Source organism: Haematobia irritans, chromosome 2 (genome assembly GCF_050003625.1).
Source record: "Haematobia irritans isolate KBUSLIRL chromosome 2, ASM5000362v1, whole genome shotgun sequence".
In the NCBI taxonomy this organism is placed as follows: Eukaryota; Metazoa; Arthropoda; class Insecta; order Diptera; family Muscidae; genus Haematobia; species Haematobia irritans.
In genome coordinates, this window is record NC_134398.1 from 67,743,678 (window position 1) to 67,770,658 (window position 26,981).

Below are 26,981 nucleotides of genomic sequence, written 5' to 3' on the forward strand. Positions count from 1 at the left end.
CCCCCAAATAAACCGATCCCCAATCACGATTGCCACTAGAGCCAAAAATAATCTACCAAAATTTTATTGCCATAGAAAATTTAGTCAAAATTTTATATTTCTATAGAACATTTTGTCAAAATTTTTTTTCTATAGAAAATTTTCAATATTTTATGTCTTTACGAAATTTTGTCAAAATATAATTTCTATACAAAATTTTGTCAAAACTTTATTTCTGCAGAAAATTTTGTCAAAATGTTATTTCTATAGAAAATTTATGAAGCACCTCGTAGTTGGAGAGGAATATTGTGCAAAATCTTCCAAAACATCAATAATTCTACCAATCTACCAAACAGTAAAAATCTGCCATTTTTGGTAGACTCGTGTTCATAATTGTATATAGCCCCCATATAAACCGACCCCCATATTTCAATTCTGGCTCTATAATTACCGCACAAAAGTTCATATCGGTTCGTAATTATTTCTTCCCTATATGAATATATATGTATTTAATCGACGTTTCTTTCTATATATCCCGCAAGGACTAACTTACAATTTAGAAGATGATGTTAAGAAGTTTTAAGATACCTTGCCATCGGCCGCAACCCAAGTAATTGAATTGTGGATGACCGTCTTTAGTAAAAGTTTATACGCAATCCATGGTGGAGGGTACATAAGATTCAGCCTGGCTGAATTTACGGCCTTATATACTTGTTTACTTGGAAGTATCAGTTATAATTTGGATTTTTAAAGTGGCGTTTGCTTGTAAGTGTGTACCTTCATTAATGAATGAAAAATTGATTAATGAGATCTGTATCTTAATTATAATTTTATTGGTCCTAAATTTAAAGCCAGATAGGTCGCTAAAAAATTTCTTTATTTTAAAGAAGCCCCATCTTTGGCTCGGAATAAATGCCAAAATCCCTAAGGGAAGGGATCCAAAATCTTTGGATCCAAGCAAGGCCGTATTCAGGGGGGGATGAGGGGGATCAAACCCCCCCCCCCCCGAAATGAATGAATATTTTTATATAAATATATATAAATATTTTTAGCTGCATAGAAAAATCTTATCGAAGATGTTGAAGAAAAGCTGGAGGTTTTAATTTGAAAAACGCTTACCTATAAAACTTGCACAATTCATAGAATACTAGTTGAAAAGTCCGTCAAACGACGGTCGAAAAAAACAAATTGTTTTTGTTCTCGCACCACAAATTTCATTTTTGGAAAATGTCTTTCTGCTTTTTATGTGTGTTTATTGTTCTTTTTGTGAACATGACTCGCTTTGTTTGGCCATAGCAACAACAACGAAACAGCCAAACACACATTTGTAAATTAAATGGCGCAAAACCTGCGAAAAGAACCTGCCTAATTCAGCGATGGAAGCACTTGGAGAGTGCAATAAAGAGATATTTCCAAACGAGCATATTCTTTTATTTTGGTCACTTTTCCAGTTACTCAGGGATGGAAAATACAATTTTTAAGAAAGTACAATAAGGTATTTTTTGAGCGGAAAGGTACTTTTTACTAAATTTCAACAAAAATTTCACTGGAAGATTATTGTCAAGAGACTGAATTTTAAATAAAATAAAATTTTGACAAAATGTTCTATATAAATAAAATTTTGCAAACATTTTCTATAGAAATAAAATTTTGCAAAAAAATTCTACAGAAAAAAAAATTTGCGAAATGTTTTCTATAGAAATAAAATTTTGCAAAAACTTCCTATAGAAATAAAATTTTTACAAAATTTTCAATTGAAATAAAATTTTGACAAAATTTTTTATAAAAATAAAATTTTGCAAAAATTCTATATAGAAATAAAATTTTGACAACATTTTCTACCGAAATAAAAAATCGATAATATAGAATCGCATTCTTTTTTCGACTAAAACATTCTTGAAGTACAATAAAATCCTGTTTTTGACTATGTCTTTTACAAAATCGAGATTTTCTTCCCACATGAACATGTCTGTTTTGCCATATTTGTAAAAGACTATTAGCAAATAAGGTTGATAAAGACTTTCTCAAAATATTAAAATATTTTGTCAAAGCTATTGTACCATAAATCTGATATCGACTCAAAAATGTCTACACAAAAGGTACTAAATCCTTCGCGGGGGTACTACGGTACTGACCGGGGTGAAAAAGTATTGAAAAAAGTACTATAGTACTGCATTTTCCATCCCTGCAGTTACTACGTGCTAATCCGAACGTTCATTTTCAACAATGAAGAGTTTAAAGACGTATCTTAGAAATTCGACTAGCGAGAGTAGACTCAATGGATTGGCATTAATGTCGGTTCATCGCCGAATAAATGTGCCGACTGAAGAAGTCATTGATTTATTTGCTGCCCAAAAAGCCCGTCGGCTCAATTTAATATTATAAAAATATTGTATACATACCTATGCATAAATAAAATTTTCTACAAATGAGATTATATGAATATTTTTTTTAAAGTTGACAAAAACAAAAAAAAACTTTGGTCGAAGCAGGGATCGAACCCACGACCCTTGGCATGCAAGTCGGACGTAGCAACCACTGCTCCACGGTGCCAAACTAAGTGTTTGTTTCTGTTAAATAAACTTTGTTTATTCGTTTCGTGGGCGCCACAAGCTATGCTATATAAATATAACTTATATGGATAATTATCTATTGATGACCATAACAGGTACATACCTCAGTGGTTAGTGTGTTGGCTTACAAAGTGCATGGTCCGCGGTTCGATTCTCCGTCAAGGCGAAAGGTAAAAAAATTTTAAAAATTTATAAAATCGTATAATTTCTTCTACATTATTGGTATTACAGGAAAGGGTGTTAAGAACTAAAAAACCTCGTAGATGTGAGAAAGATGTGAGGGAAAATGCAATTAGCAGGAAAACAATGTTTTTCTTTTTTTTTGAGTTAGTCCTTATGAAATTGTTTTTACATCCTGGAAAAGAATAAACGTTTATCACAAAAAGTATATACTTTTCTTCCAAATACACTTCCTTACAGCGAAAAGCATTATTATTATTTTTTTGCGTGCAATGTCTCGCTAAAATTCCTTTCTTTTTTTAATCCTATTTTGCGCTTATACACTAAAAAAATATTTACGTGACATTAAAGATTGCACAGCCAAATTTTAGGATGCGAATTTTACAAAATATTAAAGAAAAATTTATTTAAAATAATGAAATTTTAATTAAAATAAAGTTTATGATCTTTGCTTCAAAAATTTTTTTTCATTAAATTTAGAACACAAATTTCGAACATTTGAAATCGCTCATGAAACTACTGGAAATTGGTTATAAAAATATGTGTACCCGAAGTGCAGTTTTCTCATTAAAAAATTAAAAAATATAATTTAATTTTGTTTTTTATATAGCTTATTTGAAATGTAAGCAAACAAATTTAAGACAATATTTATCCTTCTGAAAGAAACTACTTCAGTATTTGTAGAAAAAAAAACGTAAACTTTTATTCAGCTTTTAGAAAGAAAAACAATAATAAAAAATAAAAAGGTATGTTTATGTATAATCGCTATCTTAAACATTGCTGTTTGGACTTCTGGCATGCTTTTAATAATAAAGATTTTTCACCAATCTTGTACATTTACCGAAATGTTTATACAAATAGATTTTATTGCCATAATCTGTAACTACAGCTTCTGAAAATAAAAAATAATAAATTTATCAAAATCAAGTGAGAGAAGGAATCATCCTAATACACCCTCAAACTAAATCGCTTCTGTATCATATACTCCCAAACATATTCTGCAAATTCAACGAATCCGGAAATAGAGAATGTACACTTTGCAATACAGGGAGATTGAAAATTTACAACATTTTATAGCCTCTTGTCCATTATTAAGCGAATTAAGGATATTGTACTTAGGTAATTTGTAGGGAGCCACCGCGGTGCAATGGTTAGCATGCCCGCCTTGGATACACAAGGTCGTGGGTTCGATTCCTGCTTCGACCTAACACCAAAAAGTTTTTCAGCGGTGGATTATTCCACTTCAGTACACGCACAGATAAAAAAACATGTTTGAACATTGTTGCCGCATCCATTTAATGCTTATCTAGAGCATGTATTTTGTCTTTGTAAAAATAATTTTCGAGCAGAGAAAAATGTATGCTGGCAATAAGCATTTAAATGGTGTTCAAATGCCGCAAACATGTTCTATTATTTAAATGATAAAATTTGAGACCATTACATGATCGGGGAAATCATGTACCTGACGTGGTTTTATGTGAATACAAACAAGTATATACGGCCGTAAGTTCGGCCAGGCCGAAGCTTATGTACCCTCCACCATGGATTGCGTAGAAACTTTTATTTAAGACTGTCATCCACAATCGAATTACTTGGGTTGCGGTAACACTTGCCGATGGCAAGGTATCTTAAAACTTCCTAACACCGTCTTCTAAATTACAAGGTAGTCCATACGTAGTATATATTAAACTAAAAAAGGCCGATTAAATACGTAGTTTAAAGCTTCATTAGAAATAAAATTTTGACAACATTTTCTACAGAAGTAAAATTTGGAAAAAAAAATTTCTATAGAAATAAAATTTGGAAAAAAATTTCTATAGAAATAAAATTTTGACAAAATTTTCTATAGAAATAAAATTTTGACAAAATTTTCTATAGAAATAACATTTTCACAATGTTTTCCATAAAAATAAAATTTTGGTAGATTATTTTTGGCTCGAGTGGCAACCATGATTATGAACCGATATGGACCAATTTTTGTGTGATTGGGGATCTGCTATATATAAATATAGACCGATATGGGCATGGATATTAGCGGCCTTATACCAACACCACGTTGCAAATTTCAACCGAATCGGATGAATTTTGCACCTCCAAGAGGCTCTCGAGATCAAATCTGGGGAACGGTTTATATGGGGGCTATATATACTTATAGACCGATATGGACCAATTCTTGCGTGTTTGTTAGAGACGACATTCTAACACCATGTTCCAAATTTCAACCGGATTGGATGAATTTTATTCCTACAAGAGGCTCCGGAGGACAAATCTGGGGATCGATTTATATGGGGGCTATATATAATTATGGACCGATATGGACCAATTTTTGCATGGTAATTAGAGAACATATACCAACACCATGTACCAAATTTCAGCCGGATCCGATAAAAGCTTCGTTTCTTAGAGGTTCCGCAAGCTAAATCGGGGGATCGGTTTATATGGGGGCTATATATAATTATGGACATATGTGGACCAATTTTTGCATGGTCATTAGAGAACATATACCAATACCATGTACCAAATTTCAGCCTGATCGGATGAAATTCGCTTGTCTTAAAGGCTCCGCAAGCCAAATCGGGGGATCGGTTTATATGGGGGCTATATGTAATTATGGACCGATATGGACCAATTTTTGCATGGTTGTTAGAGACCATATACTAACACCATGTACCAAATTTCAGCCGGATCGGATGAAATTTGCTTCTCTTAGAGCGATCGCAAGCCAAATTTGGGGGTCCGTTTATATGGGGGCTGTACGTAAAAGTGGACCGATATGGGCCATTTGCAATACCATCCGACCTACATCAATAACAACTACTTGTGCCAAGTTTCAAGTCAATAGCTTGTTTCGTTCGGAAGTTAGCGTGATTTCAACAGACGGACGGACGGACGGACATGCTCAGATCGACTCAGAATTTCACCACGACCCAGAATATATATACTTTATGGGGTCTTAGGGCAATATTTCGATGTGTTACAAACGGAATGACAAAGTTAATATACACCCATCCTATGGTGGAGGGTATAAAAAGGAAAGTGAAATAGAAAAAAAAAATGTATCTGGATTTTGTTCTGCATTTTGCTTATGGTATAATTTATTTTTATTTACATGATGCCTGCGTTCCCAGCAAAATATACTTCAGCAGTAAAAGTTTAGTTGCGCTTTTTGGTATACAATAAAGTAGGCAGTGCATCCACACTGCATGAATCGGTGGCAATAACGTAAACGAGTAATCAAACTAATTCATGATCATTCGTTTACGTTATTGCAACCAATTCATGCAGTATAGATGCATGATCGGTGGTGCTGTTTTCCTTCACGCCAACAATGCTATACTCAAGATTATATACCACTTCTGGGCAATATTTCTATTAAAATGAGCAATTATATCAGCATTATCTAGAAGCTGCTCTAAATCGGGACATCGCCCACAAAAATCAGTTCTGATTCGGTTGTTTTGCAAGCAGTTGGCACTGCCTCTCTCCCTTACAATCCTGCTGAAATAGTGTTCCATTTTTGCTGGGTTTGTACATTTGATGGGCACGACGTCAATATGGAATGATTACTTATTGTTGAAATTGAACCAAAATAGAGCGTGTAAAAATATGTTATGTTTGCTTGCACGAAATTATAAATACAAATAAATAATGATTTAATTTGTAAATAAATAAAAACCAATATATAAAGTTAATTTAGTGTTTTCTTTTCTCAAGTGGCGTGTTTTTTTTTTGACGACAAAAAAGTTTTTTCATAAAGATCAAAACATTTTAAGTTGTGACCATGTTCTTTTAACTGGAAGAAAACCATTTTTGACGAATACCATAACATTTTAGATCGTGACCACTGTCTTTTGATTCAAAATAAATTATTTTTATCAATATAATAACATTTAATATGAGGACAATTTTATTTTTCTTTCACAAAATAGTTCAGAATTTCTTAAAATTTGTAAATTTTACCAATAATCCGCCCATCTTGAACTTCATATGGCACTAAATATATTTTTGCAATTTTGAACTCAAATTTTTTCCATCAAACTATAAAATTTTCTTTAACAAGTGAAACAGATTTATTATGTCTAATAAATTTTTTTGAATTTGTCGAAAAATATTTACTTATTTTTGTGATACCGAGGTGAATTTTTCTCCCTGGAGGGTTCACTGTTTTTCAGTGTTGTTTTGGCTATGCGCTTGGCATGTTTATAAGGCTTCGCCAAACATTTGATTTTCTTAAGTCTAATTATTATTTAATTTGAATATTAAATTGCGTATTCGGAGTAAAGAGAACAGACATTCGGAACCAAGAGCATGTGTTTTTGCCTTGAGAGCAGCAATTTAAGTATGTGTGGACATTTGTTTTGTTTATCATTTTGGCATTTGGGCACAATTTTTTTTTCTTGGTTCGTCAAAAGAAATCGGAACGTACGACGCGTAATTCAAAATATTTAGGAATAAAGGAAATTAAAGAAAAGAAAACCGTGGAAAATATATAAAAATTACAAAGGGATCTTCAGGAAAAAATAAGATTATTTCCTCTTTATTAATAAGTAGTCCACAAGGAGTTGACGGACACTTTCAAAATTAAAAGCGGACATTAAGTCCGAGTTTTGCCGCTAATATTATTTTTCATTTTAGCGGCAATACTCGAATCTTTAAAAGCGGAATAACAACTTTTTTGGCAAATTGTATTATACTTGGTGGGAAACGATCCAAAGCAACAATTGCAAAAGTTTGAAAATGCATTACTATAGAAAAGAAAACGTGAAAACATGGCCATTTTAGAGCGATAATGCCAACTTAATAAAGGGTGATACGGTCAAAATTTGGTCAATATAAACTTGACGTATTTCTTTCAATTTTGCATTTAAAAAACCTGAACACCCCTCATTTTGAAGGTGTGTGTGTGTGTAGAATGTTGCTCCTATTTTGATTTTGGAATTCACTCTTCAATTGTCAAAATGCCGTCCACGCAAGAAGAGCAGCGTATCAAAATTTTGCTCGCGCATCGCGAAAATCCGAGCTACTCGCACGCAAAGCTGGCAAAATCGCTAAAAGTTGCCAAATCAACCGTTACAAATGTAATTAAAGTGTTTGGGGAACGTTTGTCGACAGCCAGGAAGTCTGGATCGGGGGAAAACAAAAACCGGAAGCCGCTGAGACGACAAAGAGAGTTGCCGGTAGTTTCAAGCGAAACCCTAACCTCTCTCTCCGAGATGCCGCAAATAAGCTGGGTGTATCGTCTACAACCGTGCATCGAGCCAAAAAACGAGCCGGACTATCGACTTACAAGAAGGTAGTGACTCCAAATCGCGCTGATAAACAAAATACGACGGCCAAAGCGCGATCCCGGAGGCTGTACACGACGATGCTGACGAAGTTTGACTGTGTGGTAATGGACGACGAAACCTACGTCAAAGCCGACTACAAGCAGCTTCCGGGACAGGAGTTTTATACGGCAAAAGGAAGGGGAAAGGTAGCAGATATTTTCAAGCACATAAAACTGTCAAACTTCGCAAAGAAATATCTGGTTTGGCAAGCCATCTGTACCTGTGGCTTGAAAAGCAGCATTGTCATAGCTTCCAAGAAATTTACGTGAAAGAGTGTTTGAATAAACGTCTGCTGCCTTTCCTGAAGAAACACGGTGTTCTGTTTTGGCCGGATTTGGCATCTTGCCATTACGGTAAAAAGGCCATGGAGTGGTACGCCGCCAACAACGTGCAGGTGGTTCCCAAGGACAAGAACCCTCCCAACACGCCAGAGCTCCGCCCAATTGAGAAATACTGGGCTATTGTCAAGCGGAACCTAAAGAAGACCAAAAAAACTGCTAAGGACGAGCAGCAGTTCAAGGCAAACTGGCTTTCTGTGGGAAGAAGGTGGACAAGGTGGCTGTACAAAATCTGATGGCAGGTGTCAAGCGTGAGGCCCGGCAATTCGGATTTGGAAAAGCGAAAGCCTAACTGAATATTTTTCCTGAATTGTATACTAATTGAACTTGAAATAGAAATTTAATTTGATTTTTTAAATAAACGATTTCACCGATTTACACGCGTTTTCCCTTGACCAAATTTTGACCGTATCACCCTTTATGGGGCCTATATATAATTATGGACCGATATCGACCAATTTTTGCATGGGTGTTTGAGGCCATATATTAACACCACGTACCAAATTTCAACTGAATCAGATGAATTTTGGTCTTCCAAGAGGCTCCGGAGGGAGGTCAAATCTGGTAATCGGTTTATATGGGGGCTATATATAATTATGGACCGATGTGGACCAATTTTTGCATGGTCATTAGAGACCATCTACTAACATCATGTACCAAATTTCAGCCGGATCGGATGAATAGTGTGTTGGCTTACAAACTGTATGGTCATCGGTTCTCCGTCCAGGCGAAATGTTAAATTTAACAAATTTATAAAATTTAATAATTTCTTCAACATTGTTTGTATTACAGAAAAAGGTCCTAAGAAAAATATGTTTAATAAGGACAAATTTCAAATTGCACAAAGGACTCACAATAATGTAAATAAATTCTTCAGTAAGACAAATTCCAAAATCAAGAAAGATGATATGTCGAACGTAGTACCGTGGTGCAATGGTTAGCATGCCCGCCTTGCATACACAAGGTCGTGGGTTCGATTCCTGCTTCGACCGAACACCAAAAGTTTTTCCAGCGGTGGATTATCCTACCTCAGTAATGCTGGTGACATGTGGAACGCCGTTCGGACTCGGCTATAAAAAGGAGGTTCCTTGTCATTGAGCTTAACATAGAATCGGGCAGTACTCAGTGATAAGAGAGAAGTTCACCAATGTGGTATCACAATGGACTGAATAGTCTAAGTGAGCCTGATACATCGGGCTGCCACCTAACCATACTAGGATAAAATGCGATGGGAAAGAATCTAATACTTGCCGAAAAGTATGTATTGGTACAACAAAAACCAAATTAAAAACTAAAATCTCATGGCATAAATCTGATCAGAAAGCCACTGACAAGCCCTTGGAGCAAAAGACGGCACTTGCAGCACATTGCACTCTAACAGGACATAAGCCAAATCTTAAGGACGTATATATTTTGTCGCAAGAAACAAACTATAAGAGGAGATTTACACTGGAGATGTTACATATTATAAATGTACCTATAAAAAGACGGATGGATTTTAAGACTGATACAGATCATTGTGCACATATTTATAGAAATATTGTACAAAAATATAGAAAGTTAAATTAGCCTTTAGTTGTAAATTTACTCGTTTGCGAATAAGATCATTGCTCTTTACTTCTAAACGTAATTATCAATATTTTTGGATTTTGATATATATTTTTGTTTATTAATGTGTAAAATGTTTTCTGTTATTTGTTTAAAGAAATTTCCCTGAAGACGAACATCGAAGATGTTTCGAAATATTGGATAATTTTAAATAAAAATACAACACAAAAAAACAACATCTGTTTTTATTCACATGACCTCAAGCCGAACTAAACAAATATAATTAATATTTTTTTTTTATTATTTTTTGAATGTTATAATCCAAATATTTATTTATAAATAAAATATAAAAGTCAACTAGCAATCACGAACATTTGTGTTTTACATATTTCTTCATGTTGAACTTTTAGCCTGAGTGTGGATGTCTTTCGTTATTACTCCAAATGTCAAACATGTTTCTAGAGCAAAATGTTGTTGGATGGTGATCATGTAATATGTTTGTCGCAACCACATTTTTCTCAAAATTATGTATTTGATTACGGAAAGCATTCTATGTTTGCGGAGAAAACAAAATTTTTGCGGCAAAAATTTTCTATGCTCACCATCCAAAAATAAAGTTTTGCTCTTGAAACAGTTTGAGGTGATCACATTCCTTCTCTGGGTGTGGATGGCGAAATACTGCTAACCTGTAAATGTAATGGTCTTTGACTCAATTTTCATTTTTGGATGTATCATTACCACTGTACATCACGACAAAAATTGTTACTTCTGCTTTCCATTTTTGTTAAATCTTTAAATTCATGGTTTTTGCTTGATTTTTTCGTTGCCTTCCCATGCAGCCTATCTATGAGGTATGCAATGGCATGTGAATGAATTACACTAAATGCCTACATCTACGACATTGGCGGAGTAAAAACAGCACAAAAACAAACAAACAAAACCAAAATCAGACGCTTGATTTGTTGCAAAGTCGTCGAGGCGATCGTTTTAAATCATGTTTCCAGCTTTGGCGGTAGTTTAGTGGTTTTTTGATGTTCTGGATGGTTTCAGATTCGATATCGCGTTTTTAGTATGAAGTAAACCAGCATGTTCCAACTAAATGCAACAAGAACAACATCATCGTCGTCATCACCGTCATGGAATTTTAGAAACGCACAACTCAACTGAAGGCTTTAATGCGGCATTTCTAGAGCGAAGAGTGTTAAATATTGCAATTTATCACGCAACATCGTTTTTCAATTGTTAACATGCCTCTGGGTATGCGAAATCGGTAAGAAAGAAGCACCTGAAAACAGCTGTATACGGTCGAACCTATTATGCCTTTCACTAAAAAAGAAAAAATAAAATCGGTTCTATATCAATTAGGCAAATAGTAAATATGCCTGTTTAAAATCGGAAGTATTCTAAATTAACGCCTTGCATCGGTTTAATATTTGGGGGATATTTGTGTAAATCGCAGTTATACTTAATTTGTACAGAAGAAATTCCTACAGGATATGATCAGGAGCAAGAGGAAACTGTTATTTTTGTATAGGGGAAAATGTTGTTTTCTCGCCAAGCATAAATTGCTTGCCGAAATCCGAGAAAATAACAATGTTGCGACAAACATGCTACATGTTTCCCACACAAAAATAACTCTCTTAAAACATTTTTGAGATGATCATATTTCATCTCTGGGTGTATGTTCAAAGCAGATTCAACAATATAATTGAAAACTGGTTGAATTCAAGAGATTTTCATATATTCTATTGAAAATTCAAATTTTAAATAACGATCTATTATCACAGATATCAAAATGATAATTCTCATCTTGAAATTGTAGAACTTAAATTATCCTAATGCTACTCTCACGCAAAACTTACCGGCTACTAGAAAGATACTCGCATACGAGTATATCACCTAAAATATGTAAATAAGTTCCCAGTCTGGCCAACTCATCATCTTTGCGGTCCCCTGCTATGCTGTGACATTATGTAAATAAACACAACCCGACAGCTCAGCCATCTGATTTAGAAATTTGCAGCAGTCTATGGTCGTTTTCAGAAATTGGCTATTTAAAACAAACACACATACCAAATTTCAATAGGATTGGATCAAATTTGCCTACTTATGGAGGGTGTATACACGCAGAGAAGAAACATGATTGTCACAATCATATTCGAAGAGCAAAATAATATGATAGCAGCTATTTTTGCGGCGACCATGTAACATTTTAACCTTCAACCATGTTGGCTCAGTGAACATGGTTCTAAGAAAAATACAATTGTCCTCATCTAAAATGTTATTATATTGATAAAAAGAATTTTGTTTCCATTAAAAGACAATGGTCACGATTTAAAATGTTTTGGTATTCATTCAAAATGTTTTTCTTCCAGTTAAAAGAACATGGTCAAAACCTAACATGTTTTGATCTTTATGAAAAAATTTTTTTTCGTCGTCGAAAAAAGGACGCCACTTGAGAAAAGAAAACACAAAATTAACTTTATTTATTTGTTTTTATTTATTTATAAACTAATTCATTGTTTATTTGTATTTATAATGCCGTTCAAGCAAACATCATATATTTTTACACACTCTATTTTATTTCAATTTCAACAATAAGTAATTATTCCATATTTACATCGTGCCCATCAAATGTACAAACGCAGGCATCATGTAACTGCAAATAAAAATAAATGATCCATATAGCAAAATGCAGAACAAAAAACAGGTACATTTTTCAATTACACTTTCCTTTTTTTTGTTCACATAAAACCACGTGCCACTTCTGAATAAATAAATTAACACAAAACACAGTAAATCCGTATTCTCCGTCCATTCCAAGAAACAATCAACACACGACTGACGCGCAAAATGAAAATCGTGTGTACCTGCTCAATGTTTTTATAAAATTCTTGTCGCTGCAAAAAAATTAAAAAATTAAATGGTCACGAAAACAATGTACATGGTCTTTATGGCCATGTAATGGTTGTAGACATGTCTATACGTAAACTATAAAAATACTTTTTTCTCTGCAAAAAAGTAAAAAAATTGAATGGTCAGGTACATGATTTTCCTGACCATATAATGGTCTCAAATTCTATCATTTAAATAATAGAACATGTTTGCGGCATTTGAGAACCATTTAAATGCTTATTGCCAACATATATTTTTCTCCGCTCGAAAATTATTTTTACAAAAACAAAATACATGGTTTTCGCGACCATTACATACTCTAAATAAGCATTAAATGGATGCGGCAACCATGTCCAAACATGTTTTTTCTGTGCGTGTATATTTATGAGCCGATATGGACTAATTTTTGCATGGTTGTTAGATGATACTTGTTAGAGGGCATATACTAACACCAAATTTCAAAAGGATCGGATGAAATTTGGACCTCGAGGAAGCTCCGAAAATCAACTCTGGGGATGGGATCGGATGAAATTTGCACCTCCAAGAAGCTCCGGAGAACAACTCTGGGGATCGGTTTATATGTGGGCTATATATAATTTATATGTTAAAGAGTTTTTTTTTTTGAGGTTGTTGAGAAGTACTGAAGAATTCATTACAACATTTACAACTTAGAAATTAGCACAAAAATTTTTTTCGTATTCTTCTAAAATATTTATAAGAAGACCGATAAATTTTATGTCTGGTACAACGTACTGATGATTTTTAGTCCGAAATATACATTCTGCAAATGAGTATTTTCAGCATTAAATTTCATAAAGAAAGAAAATTTATGAGAACCAAATATCTTATCCATTTGCTTTTTGCTATAAGGAAGCTTGTTCGGGAGAAAAGTATGCAATTTGTTTGATAAATGTTGGCTCTTCTACAGGATATGAAAACAATTTATTAAAGCTTTACTGTTGTTTTATTTCTGGTAAATGCATTTTCTAACTCAAAAACATTTTTTTTTTATTTTCTGGCTAATTGCATATTTGCATATATTTCTCACTTCGACGTGGTGTATTTACTTCTTCTGTTATATATATTTACTTCTTCGTACAAACAATGAAGAAGAAAATATTCGACTTTACAAGCTAAAATCGTTAAAACATTTGAAATTTGACATATTTATACTCCCAAAAACCTTGTCGTTAATAGAAGAGATCATAATATAAAAAGTTCGTTATCATCTCACGATAGCGAACACCATTCACAGTAACTGCCTGACCGGCCTCATTTTGGAAAAAATACGGCCCGATGATGCCGCCAGCCCATAAGCCGCACCAAACAGTCACTCTTTGTGGGTGCATTGGTTTTTCGACAATCACTCTTGGATTCTCATTCGCCCAAATGCGGCAATTCTTTTTATTGACGAATCCACTGAGGTGAAAATGTGCCTCATCACTGAAGATGATTTTCTTCGAAAATTGATCATCCACTGTTGCCATTTCTTGGAACCATTCTGCCCATTCACGACGTCCATGGTTCAAATTGAGTAAGTCTGAAATAGAGAAATGTTAAATAAAATTCGGAAAAAAATTTATCGTTTAGGTGTGGTTCAAATTCAACATCGGCCCTTACAATTTAACCATCCTTTAAATACTGAAATAAACTTCCAAAATAGAATAAAACATATCTTTTGAAGAAAAAAACAGTTCATACATTAAAAAAACAGTGAGCCCACCAGGAAGAAACATTTTGGTTAATATTAGAAAAATTAGATTATTTTTAGAAAATTTTAATTAAACAGTATTACAAACGCTGACATCACGCTGATATCACAAAAATAAGTAAATATTTTTCGACACATTCAAGAAAATTTATTTGGCATAATTAATTTTGTTCACTTGTTAAAGAAAATTTTATAGTTTGAAGGAAAAAATTGCAGTTCAAAATAGCAAGAATGTCTTTAGTGCCATACGAAGTTCAAGATGAACGCATTATTGGTAAAATTTACAAATTTAGTTAATCCTTATGCTCCACTTGTGTATAATTTTTTCCTCAATTTTAGTTAATTTAACTAACGTACGCAAAAAATATTAATGTCATGCACTGAAAAAAATATTGTCGTGAGGTCAAAGATTTCATGTATTTAAAATACGAATGCAAATTTTGTTTAGCATAGAAGATGCATTTCTCTAATATAAAGTTTTTTCCTTGTCGATAAAAGTCAAAAAGTCGATAAACTTTTCAATGAAGTCGTGTTGTCCTTATAATTAAGTGATTTCACTTAAAAATGGGTATCATAACATAAAAGAAAAATTTTTGGGCTAAGGTCAACCTGACTTTAATAATTCAAAAAAAATTATTTAAATGTAATGAAATTGTCTTTAATTTTTTTGTCGTTTTGCATCTTGACTTCAAATCAAATCAAAAAATCGTTCAAATATAGGATATATTTTGCAACACTTTATTTTAAAGACATTTTTACTTGAAACATAGCATAATTTCTACTGGAAGTCGAGTGTTAATTTGGAGAATAAAGTTGTGGTTAACTAGTTTTTGAAGGACTTTGATAGCATATGAAGAAAAATTTAAAAGAGAATTGTGTCTTAAAAGTTTCCTTACTTGAATTATCCGCTTCTTTGACTCGAACTCAATACCAACATTTTTAAAGTAAAGACAAAATCTTTGGAACCGGGCATGCTTTTTTTTCAGTGTGGAAACTTTCTTACAATGCAATAATTCCATGAACTAAAACATAATTAAATCGGTTTTAGTGAAATATAGGGTTCACTTTTTTTGAGTGTACTAACCACAATATACATTACAGAAACGATTACAAATATGAGAACAAACCCATTAACGACGACGACTTTTAGCTTTAAGAAACGGATAATGATTGGTACATGGAACGTGAGATCGCTATCGGACCACTCGCGCTTGGAGCAAGTATGCCGCGAGATGGAATGTTATAAACTAGAAATGCTAGGATTAAGCGAAGTAAGATGGCTAAAAACTGGGACCACACGACTATCTTCAGGACATCTCTTCCTCTACTCTGGCAATAACCATCACAAAATACGCGCAGTTGGACTGCTCCTAACACCTCACTGTAGCAAATGTCTCCAGGAATTTAACCCTATATCGGATCGAATCATTGTAGCTAGATTTAACTCTCGTTTCCGCAAAATATCGGTAATACAATGCTATGCGCCCACTGAACCTGACGACGACGAAGCAAAAGATGAGTTCTACTCTCAGCTGGATAGTGCAATGACCGCCCTCCCTGGAGGTGACATAAAAATAATTATTGGAGACATGAATGCCAAAGTAGGTAACGACAACACAAACATTGAGTCAGTGATGGGCAGAGAAGGACTCAGGCCTATTCGCAACGATAACGGCGAACGTCTCATCGATTTCTGCACATGACACAACCTCTTCATAGGAGGTACAAGATTCATCCATAAGGACATTCACAAATACTCCTAGGAATCACCTGACTGCCGTACTCGAAATCAAATAGGCCATGTGTTAGTAAGCAAGTTATTCGCAGGCTCCTTGGAGGACGTAAAAACCCATAGAGGCGCTGATGTGGATAGCGACCACCAACTACTAGTGGGAACTTTCCGTCTAAGGCCTGCGGTTTACTGTTATTTGTACATATATATATATATATATATATATATATATATATATATATATATATATATATATATATATATATATATATATATATATATATATATATATATATATATATATATATATATATATATATATATATATATATATATATATATATATATATATATATATATATATATATATATATATATATATATATATATATATATATATATATATATGTATCGTCCGATATGTTTTTATACGTCCCCAGAGCACGATTGCCACTCGTGCCAGTTATAAACCACCAACATTTTAAGAAAATTTTACCAAAAATCTACCAAAACAAAAAATCTTCTTTTGAAGTGTTTAATTAACATTATATATATATATATATATATATATATATATATATATATATATATATATATATATATATATATATATATATATATATATATATATATATATATATATATATATATATATATATATATATATATATATATATTTGTTCCATACATAATTGTTATATATTATTTACAATGTTATATATTACAATGTTATATATTATGATCTCTTCTATTAACGACAAGGTTTTTGGGAGTATAAATATGTAAAATTTCAAATGTTTTAACGATTTTAGCTTGTAAAGTCGAATATTTTCTTCTTCATTGTTTGTACGAAGAAGTAAATATATATAACAGAAGAAGTAAATACACCACCTTGGAGGACGTAAAAACCCATAGAGGCGCTGATGTGGATAGCGACCACCAACTACTAGTGGGAACTTTCCGTCTAAGGCCTGCGGTTTACTGTTATTTGTACATATATATACACAGTCTCACAAAAGTTTACATACGATTAAATAATTTATATTTTCATTAAATAACCAAATTTTAAAAAATATGCATATATATCCTTTCGTTTTAATAAATTAATTTGAAAATCAAAGTAATTGTTAATTTTCAAGAAGATTTTTTTGGTATGGGTTATAAACAACAACAAGAAATATGTTTAGTTAAGAGGTACAAAACTCAGGGGTATGTAAACTTATGTGAGACTGTGTATATATATATATATATATATATATATATATATATATATATATATATATATATATATATATATAGGCCTGCGGTTTACTGTTATTTGTACATATATATATATATATATATATATATATATATATATATATATATATATATATATATATATATATATATATATATATATATATATATATATATATATATATATATATATATATATATATATATATATATATATATATATATATATATATATATATATATATATATATATATATATGTACAAATAACAGTAAACCGCAGGCCTTAGACGGAAAGTTCCCACTAGTAGTTGGTGGTCGCTATCCACATCAGCGCCTCTATGGGTTTTTACGTCCTCCAAGGTGGTGTATTTACTTCTTCTGTTATATATATTTACTTCTTCGTACAAACAATGAAGAAGAAAATATTCGACTTTACAAGCTAAAATCGTTAAAACATTTGAAATTTTACATATTTATACTCCCAAAAACCTTGTCGTTAATAGAAGAGATCATAATATATAACATTGTAATATATAACATTGTAAATAATATATATATATATATATATATATATATATATATATATATATATATATATATATATATATATATATATATATATATATATATATATATATATATATATATATATATATATATATATATATATATATATATATATATATATATATATATATATATGTACAAATAACAGTAAACCGCAGGCCTTAATGTTAATTAAACACTTCAAAAGAAGATTTTTTGTTTTGGTAGATTTTTGGTAAAATTTTCTTAAAATGTTGGTGGTTTATAACTGGCACGAGTGGCAATCGTGCTCTGGGGACGTATAAAAACATATCGGACGATACATATATATGGGAACTATATCTAAATCTTAACCGATACGGCTAACATTTTGCACGTTTTACTGGATCCGGATTTAAGAAATTTGAAGAAGGTCGTTATACAAACATCAATTATGACCAAATCGGAGATAAACATATATGGCAGCTATATATAAATCGAAAATTTTGTCATTATTTTATTGCTATAGAAAATTTTGTCAAAATGTTATTTTTAAAGAAAATTTTGTCAAAATTTTATTTCCATAGAAAATGGGAATCGGCTATAGTGGCGCTACGAAGACCTCTTTCGTGAAATAGGTCAGTATAAGCTCAAAGACATATAACATAATATTGAAACATGAAAATTCAAAAATACATTTTTTTTTCTCTTTAGCAAACCAGACAAATGCTGAATTGAAAATTATGTATTTTAAGATGAAAATTGGAAAGATATGAGATGATCGACGTGATTTTCGCGCGCGAATTCATCACAATTAGTTCGTCCTCAAATTCTTGCAACTTTCGTTTTATTAACTTGTTTTAAAAAATTAAAACAGTTATACTGACATGTCGTTCGTAACCTAAGTAGTTATTAGTAATTGCTTGTAAATAAAATAATAACATCTCCATCATCGATAGAGATAGAGAGACTGTATGCCAAATCGGCTTCCATAATAGTGGTGTGCTAACATAACATTTTTTTTTTATTATTAGTATTCATTCATAATTATATACAATGTGTTTCTATGCCTCAGCTCCACTCGGGCATAGTTGAGGCAAGTTGGCATTTTACACTCTTTCCAGGACACTTTCGCACATTCAGTATTCACTCATATGTTCCGATTTGGCAAATAGTGCTTTGAGTTCTTGGGGGCTTTGTGGAGCGTTTGGCATCATTTTCTCCTTAATTGTCTTTGCATTTTCTTATAGAGATCTGCACTGTCTTTCTAGTTACGACATTTTGAATTTTGTTAAAACTGGGGATCAAAACTACTTCATTTAGGGCAGTTTTTTGATTTGTATTCCGACATTAATTTCTCCCATAAAATATTGGGCGTTTTGTCCGCCTAGTTGTCGGGTCATATGATCGCGATGAAGGAGGACATAAAGCCCAAACTAAAATTTAGCGATTTGACCGCCCTAAGGGAGGTCATAAAACCCAAAAATCATTTTGGGCGATATGTCCGGTATGGGGGCTATACCAAACCATGGACCGATACACACCATATTCGGCACACTCATATATATACCCAAAATACATCTAGATTTTTAATTTCGGGCAGAGCGGATAAAAGTTCGGATGACTAGCCGCTCAAAAAGTCAAACCGAAAGATCGGGGTATATGGAGGCTAAACTAAACCTTGGACCGATACAACCCATATTCAGCACACCTATTTATGCACCCAAAATATCTCTAGATTTTGAATTTTAGGTAAATCGGATAAAAATTGCGGTGGGTAGAAGCCAAAGAAGTCAAATTAGGAGATCGGTCTATATGGGGGCTATACCAAAACATGGACCGATACACTCCATTTTTGGCACATCTATTTGTGATCCTAAAATACCTCTAGATTTCCTATTTCAGACAAATCGAATAAAAACTACGGATTGTAGAAGCCCAAGACCCCGAATCGGGGGATCGGTTTTTATGGGAGCTATATCAAAACCTGGACCGATATATCCCATCTTCGAACTTGGCCTGCGTGCAGACGAAAGCAGAATCTGTGTCAAATTTCAGGACGCGCCATTATTGAAGACTGTAGCGTGTGCGTGAGTACGAATTTCGAAAAAACACGCTCACGAAAATAATCCCGCTGACGAACATAAAATGCTTACGATTTGAATTCATTTATAGTTTTAGTGACATCCTAGGTGGTAAGATTTTTATAACGCAAACGATTTGAATCATACTCATGTTTTCAGTCACTCATAAAATTATTCGTGAGTCACGACATTTAAAAGATTTTCGTGCATGAGTACAAATTTTCTTTTCGTGAGCGTGCGTGAGTCATACCAAAAAATATCGTGCGTGAGTGTGCGTGAATAAGATTTCTCCGTCGTGAGTGTGCGTGAGCTAAATATTACTCACGTGCACACCTCTACTCAGTGTTGCCAACTCCCCAAGGCCAAAAAGCACCAAAAAAATATTATAAATTCTAACATACCACCTTCCACCACAAAATCGAAAATTAAATGCTCTACTAAAAAAAAAAAAAAAAAAAAACCTTCCGAAAATGTATTATAGAACTTTTCATTTCATTTTTTAACAATTACTTTTTTTTAATAAATCATTTTAAGGAATACAAACTTTGTGAAAATTTGCTTTTGGCTATTCTCCATCAAGTTATAATAAACTTTGCATCAAATATGCATAATTTTAAGCCCATTTTTACTGATATAGTTTTCACTTTAGCGGCAAAACTCAAACTTAGTACTCACTATTATGAACCGCTATTCAAGTATACACCTTGATCAGTTTTAATGCTTTCGTCCAATTCATTTTGATCAGTGATGTTTTTCAACTTTCAAAATATTAATATATGAAAGGAGTCTATTGCTTATTTCAGTTGTGCGTGCTTTTGTGGATTTAATACAAACGTTTTTAATGACATCTTTGCCAAATTCAAAAATTCGACACTCATCGCTCGACTTTCCTACAGAATACCCTAAATAACAATATTAATTAAAAAATAATCAATACCAACTTCATAACAATCAAATTCTATATTTGGCAATAAATTTGAGTTTCTTCGGCTCTTGAAACTCTAATCAAAATTTTTGTATCAATTAAACTTTATACTGTTCAAAATAAAACAAGTATATACGGCCGTAAGTTCGGCCAGGCCGAATCTTATGTGCCCTCCACCATGGATTGCGTAGGAACTTCTACTAAAGGCTGTCCTCCACAATCGAATTACTTGGGTTGCGATAACACTTGCCGATGGCAAGGTATCGTAAAACTTTTTAACACTGTCTTCTAAATTGTAAGTTAGTCCATAAGGGGTATATATTAGAGGTCTGCACAATTCCATTTGTAAATGCAGAGTACACGTGTACTTGCTACATGAGTACATCTATTTGAGAGAGTCGCAAAACTATTGGTACACATTTTGATGAACACCAAAAGCCACGAGTAACTTCTTGCTGCTACTCTGATGTCTTCACTACCAACAAACACATATTCCTCTTTCTCTCTTATTGAAGTGTACTCAGAGTGATCACTTCGAGTATGTTGCGAGAACAAAACTTCATAGAGTACTCCATGTACCACGTGCAGTTTCAGAAATACAAAAAACAGTTACTCTCCATAATATATGTTTTGGTTTGTTATAAAGAACGGCAAACGTTAAGGTAAGTGTGTGACATACATAAATATATGAAATATGCGATATACATACATATCTATGATTAATAATAATGGAAAGTTTTGCTTCGCACATAACTGAGAAATACTTGTGGTACCACGTGAAGTGAAGAGAATCCATGTTGTACTTTTTCTCAAGTACTTACATTTTTATTGTTCCTTTTTTTCGGAACACATATTGTTTTGGATAAGTACTTGGTGGTATTTGACAAGCAAGTGTTCTCTTCACTTCACTACTTGCGCTTTGAGAGAAAGACAGTGTATGTACTATATTCGACAGCGAATTGCATACATGTAGTGAAAAGTTATTCGATGCAGACCTCTAGTATATATTAAACAAAAAAAGGCCGATTAAATACGTATATAATTCAGTTTGACAAAATTTTCTATAGAAATAAAATTTTGACAAAATTTTCTATAGAAATAAAATGTTGACAAAATTTTCTATAGAAATAAAATGTTGACAAAATGTTCTATAGAAATAAAATGTTGACAAAATTGTCTATAGAAATAAAATGTTGACAAAATTTTCTACAGAAATAAATTTTTTACAAAATTTTCTATAGAAATAAAATTTTGACAAATTTTTCTATGGAAATAAAATGTTGACAAACATTGCTATAGAAATAAACTTTTTACAAAACTTTATATTAAACAAAAAAAAAGGCCGATTAAATACGTATATAATTCAGTTTGACAAAATTTTCTATAGAAATAAAATTTTGACAAAATTTTCTATAGAAATAAAATGTTGACAAAATTTTCTATAGAAATAAAATGTTGACAAAATGTTCTATAGAAATAAAATGTTGACAAAATTGTCTATAGAAATAAAATGTTGACAAAATTTTCCACAGAAATAAATTTTTTACAAAATTTTCTATAGAAATAAAATTTTGACAAATTTTTCTATGGAAATAAAATGTTGACAAACATTGCTATAGAAATAAACTTTTTACAAAACTTTATATTAAACAAAAAAAAAGGCCGATTAAATACGTATATAATTCAGTTTGACAAAATTTTCTATAGAAATAAAATTTTGACAAAATTTTCTATAGAAATAAAATGTTGACAAAATTTTCTATAGAAATAAAATGTTGACAAAATTTTCTATAGAAATAAAATGTTGACAAAATGTTCTATAGAAATAAAATGTTGACAAAATTGTCTATAGAAATAAAATGTTGACAAAATTTTCTACAGAAATAAATTTTTTACAAAATTTTCTATAGAAATAAAATTTTGACAAATTTTTCTATGGAAATAAAATGTTGACAAACATTGCTATAGAAATAAACTTTTTACAAAACTTTCTATAGAAATGAAATTTTGACAAAACTTTCTATAGTAATAAAATTTGACAATTTTTACATGGCTGTTAGAGGCCATATACTAACGAAATGTACCAAATTTCAACCGCATCGGATGACTTTTGCTCCTCCAAGAGGCTCCGGAGGTCAAATCTGGGGATCGGTTTATATGGGAGCTATATATAATTATGAACCGATATGGACCAATTTTTGCATGGTTGTTAGAGACCATATACTAACACCACGTACTAAATTTCAATTGGATCGGATGAATTTTGCTCATCCAAGAGGCTCCAGACTTCAAATCTGGGGATCGGTTTATATGGGAGCTATATATAATTATGGACCGATATGGACCAATTTTTGCAAGCTTGTTAGAGACCGTATACTAACATCAGGTACCCAATTTCAAACGGATCGGATGAATTTTGCCCCTCCAAGAGGCTCCGGAGGTCAAATCTGGGGATCGGTTTATATGGGAGCTATATATAATTATGGACCGATATGGACCAGTTTTTGCATGGTTGTTAGAGACCATATACTAACACCACGTACCAAATTTCAATCGGGTAGGATGAAGTTTGCTCCTCCAAGAGGCTCCGGAGGTCAAATCTGGGGATAGGTTTATATGGGAGCTATATATATTTATGGACCGATATGGACCAATTTTTGCATGGTTGTTAAAGACTGTATACTAACATCAGGTACCAAATTTCAACCGGATCGGATGAATTTTGCCCCTCCAAGAGGCTCCGGAGGTCAAATCTGGGGATCGGTTTATATGGGGGCTATATATAATTATGGACCGATATGGACCAATTTTTGCATGGTTGTTAGAGACCGTATACTTAGACCTCGTACCAAATTTCAACCGGATCGGATGAATTTTGCCGCTCCGGAAGGCTCCGCAAGCCAAATTTGGGGATCGGTTTATATGGGGGCTATACGTAAACGTGGGCCGATATGGCCCATTTTCAATACCATCCGACCTACATCAATAAAAACTACTTCTGCCAAGTTTCAAGTCGATAGCTAGTTTCGTTCGGAAGTTAGCGTGATTTCCACAGACGGACGGACAGCCGGACAGACGGACAGACGGACGGACGGACGGACGGACATGCTTAGATCGACTCAGAATTTCACCACGACCCAGAATATATATACTTTATGGGGTCTTAGAGCAATATTTCGATGTGTTACAAACGGAATGACAAAGTTAATATACCCCCATCCTATGGTGGATGGTATAAAAAGCACCAAAAGCACTAAATGAAAATGCCAGAAAGCACCAAGTTGGTGCTTTTTTTGAAAAGGCACCAAAAAGGCAATTTGGTGCTTTTTAGAAATCAAAAAGCACTAAATTTGGTGCTAAAAGCACCAAATTGGCAACACTGCCTCTACTTTCTACCCCTTACACTACACATTCATCAATAATATACAGCCCCTAAAAGTATACAATAGTATCTTTTATTTTTGATGTACGTATATGCTGCGAATACATTTAATAATAACTTCATAAATATTTAATTTAACATTTAGTCAAGTCAAATACATTGTTATCAACATGACTGTTTACGATAATTATGTCGGTGTTCGACCATCATACATAGAATCGATGGACATAAAAGAGTGGAGAGCTTGCCGATATGTGTAACTCCAATCATGACGAGCAATTCCAGGTAAAAAATCAACAACGAAGGAGGGCATATTCCCATAATGAAGGTAATAATAGAGAACATATGCGTACGGAACATTACACAAAGCCATTATTAGCGTTGCAAAAGACATTAACATGACCACATCAATATATATTTATGTTGAGAATTGATGATAAGGTTTCAAGTCACAGCGTTTCTTCAAGGATGGACTAAATAATGCCCATGTTTGTTGGGAACAAGTTATTTTCCATAGCTCATGATTAACATAAGTAATCATAGTAGTGTACGATCAACAATGTTGTAGGCAACCGGCAGTCAAAAGCAAACCCTTTGTAAATAACCAAGGATAGTCATATGTGAAAGCGAGCCATTATGGGAAATAACAAAGTGTGGCCATTAAAATAAACAGTATCTCCTTTTGCAATTCTCGATGACGTCTGCCTCGAAAATCGTTGAAGCAAATGTAATAATTAATTTCAATGCAAGAAGTGGTAAGTGAAGAACCCACAGTGCTGGAAGACCAAGTTTGATGGCTAAATAATAGCCATGGTGTTAAATATGTTGGTCGAACGTTATATTTATCATTCTTTGATGGAGGGCAGGTGAAATTAAATAACTACTACTCCATACTGCATGAACTGGTAGCACCTTCTATGGCCTCATAAAATTTATTGAAATGCATTGCATGTTAAAGATATAATGAAAGACCATAGGAATACATTTACCTTGGCCAGCATTATGTGATGGCTTATCTGACTTTTCCATTTACCACCACTATCTGTCTATTGTAGCAACAGTAATTTCCGCTACTTAAGACATGTTACGGAAACGGATATTATCAGTGTCTAATACCAAAAGATAGAAATATGTTATTATGTAGATTGCCCCGTATGAAGTATGAGAGGCTGAAGATAGTCAATGCCCCTTCCACCGTAGCACAGTGGTTCCAAAACGCTTTTTTGGAAATAATTCTCTAATTTTTGAACGCATAAAGATATCAAGTGTGAAGTGGTTTCCTCAAAGTTTGCAAATTTGTGGGTCCACGGGCTGACCTGTAGGCGTTGAAAGTTGGTCACCTCGGGGGTATGAAATTTTGTTTTAGCTGTCAACTCCGCAATTTTAAACCGATTTCGATGTTTTGCTGGATAGAACATGTAAAGTTCTACAAAAAAGATCGCGTGCGTGTGCAATTATCTCTTACCGTTCGCAAGATATAGGCCCCAGTGGGGCTGTGGAGTCGAGCCAATTTTGCTCGACTCCGACTCCGACTCCAGCATTTTTCATCAGCTAGACTCCGACTCCGACTCCGGAGTCGACTCCGGGTAATATAACTAAATCTCATTTTAATACCACTAATTTGTGGTTCTATTGTGGGGGTACCGTAAGTGGATCGATATAAAGTATCATATTTATTTATGTGTGCAAAAAAAGGTTTAATTTCACATTAGATGTCAATTGAACTCTATATTTCAAATTTAAGGCAATGTTTAAAAATAAAATAATGATATAAATACCCATCATAATATGAGAAGATACCAACAGTATATGTTATGTATTTGTGGACCAAAATTATTGATACTATCTCAAATCCTTTAAATTTGTTACGAGCTATATAAAGGTTTATATTCCCATATGCATGAATTTGAATCTAAATCGATTTAGACAAAATTGTATATACTTCTACAAAATCTATGTACTTAAAATTTAAATCTAACGTTATGGGACGTAACACAATTTTAACAAAAAATAAAAATGCAAGGAAAGTCTAAAAACGGGCGGGCCGATTATAATATACTCTGCACAACTTTGTATTTAGATCTATATTTTGATAAAATCTCTTCTACAAAATCTCGGGCAGTATTTGGGAAATATTTATAATTATTTTGACAATTTCGCAAAAATGCATTTATGATTCACTCATTGAATAATTTGAAAATTCGAGTCATTTCTACAAGTTTTCGACTTAGCAGTGAGTATCAGTGAGCATACAATTTTGGAAAAATTTTTGTCTAGTAAATAAAATTTTGCAAAATTTTATATAGAAATAAAATTTTTCCAAATTTTCTACAGAAAAAAAATCTTGACTAAATTTTCAATAGAAATAAAATTTTGGCAAAATTTTCTATAGAAATCAAATTTCGACCAAATATATAGAAATAAAATTTTGAATAAAATTTTTATAGAAATAAAATTTGGCGAAATTGTTTATAGAAATTAAAGTTTGAAAAAATTATCAATAGAAATACAATTTAAAAAAAAAAATTGTAGCAAACAAAA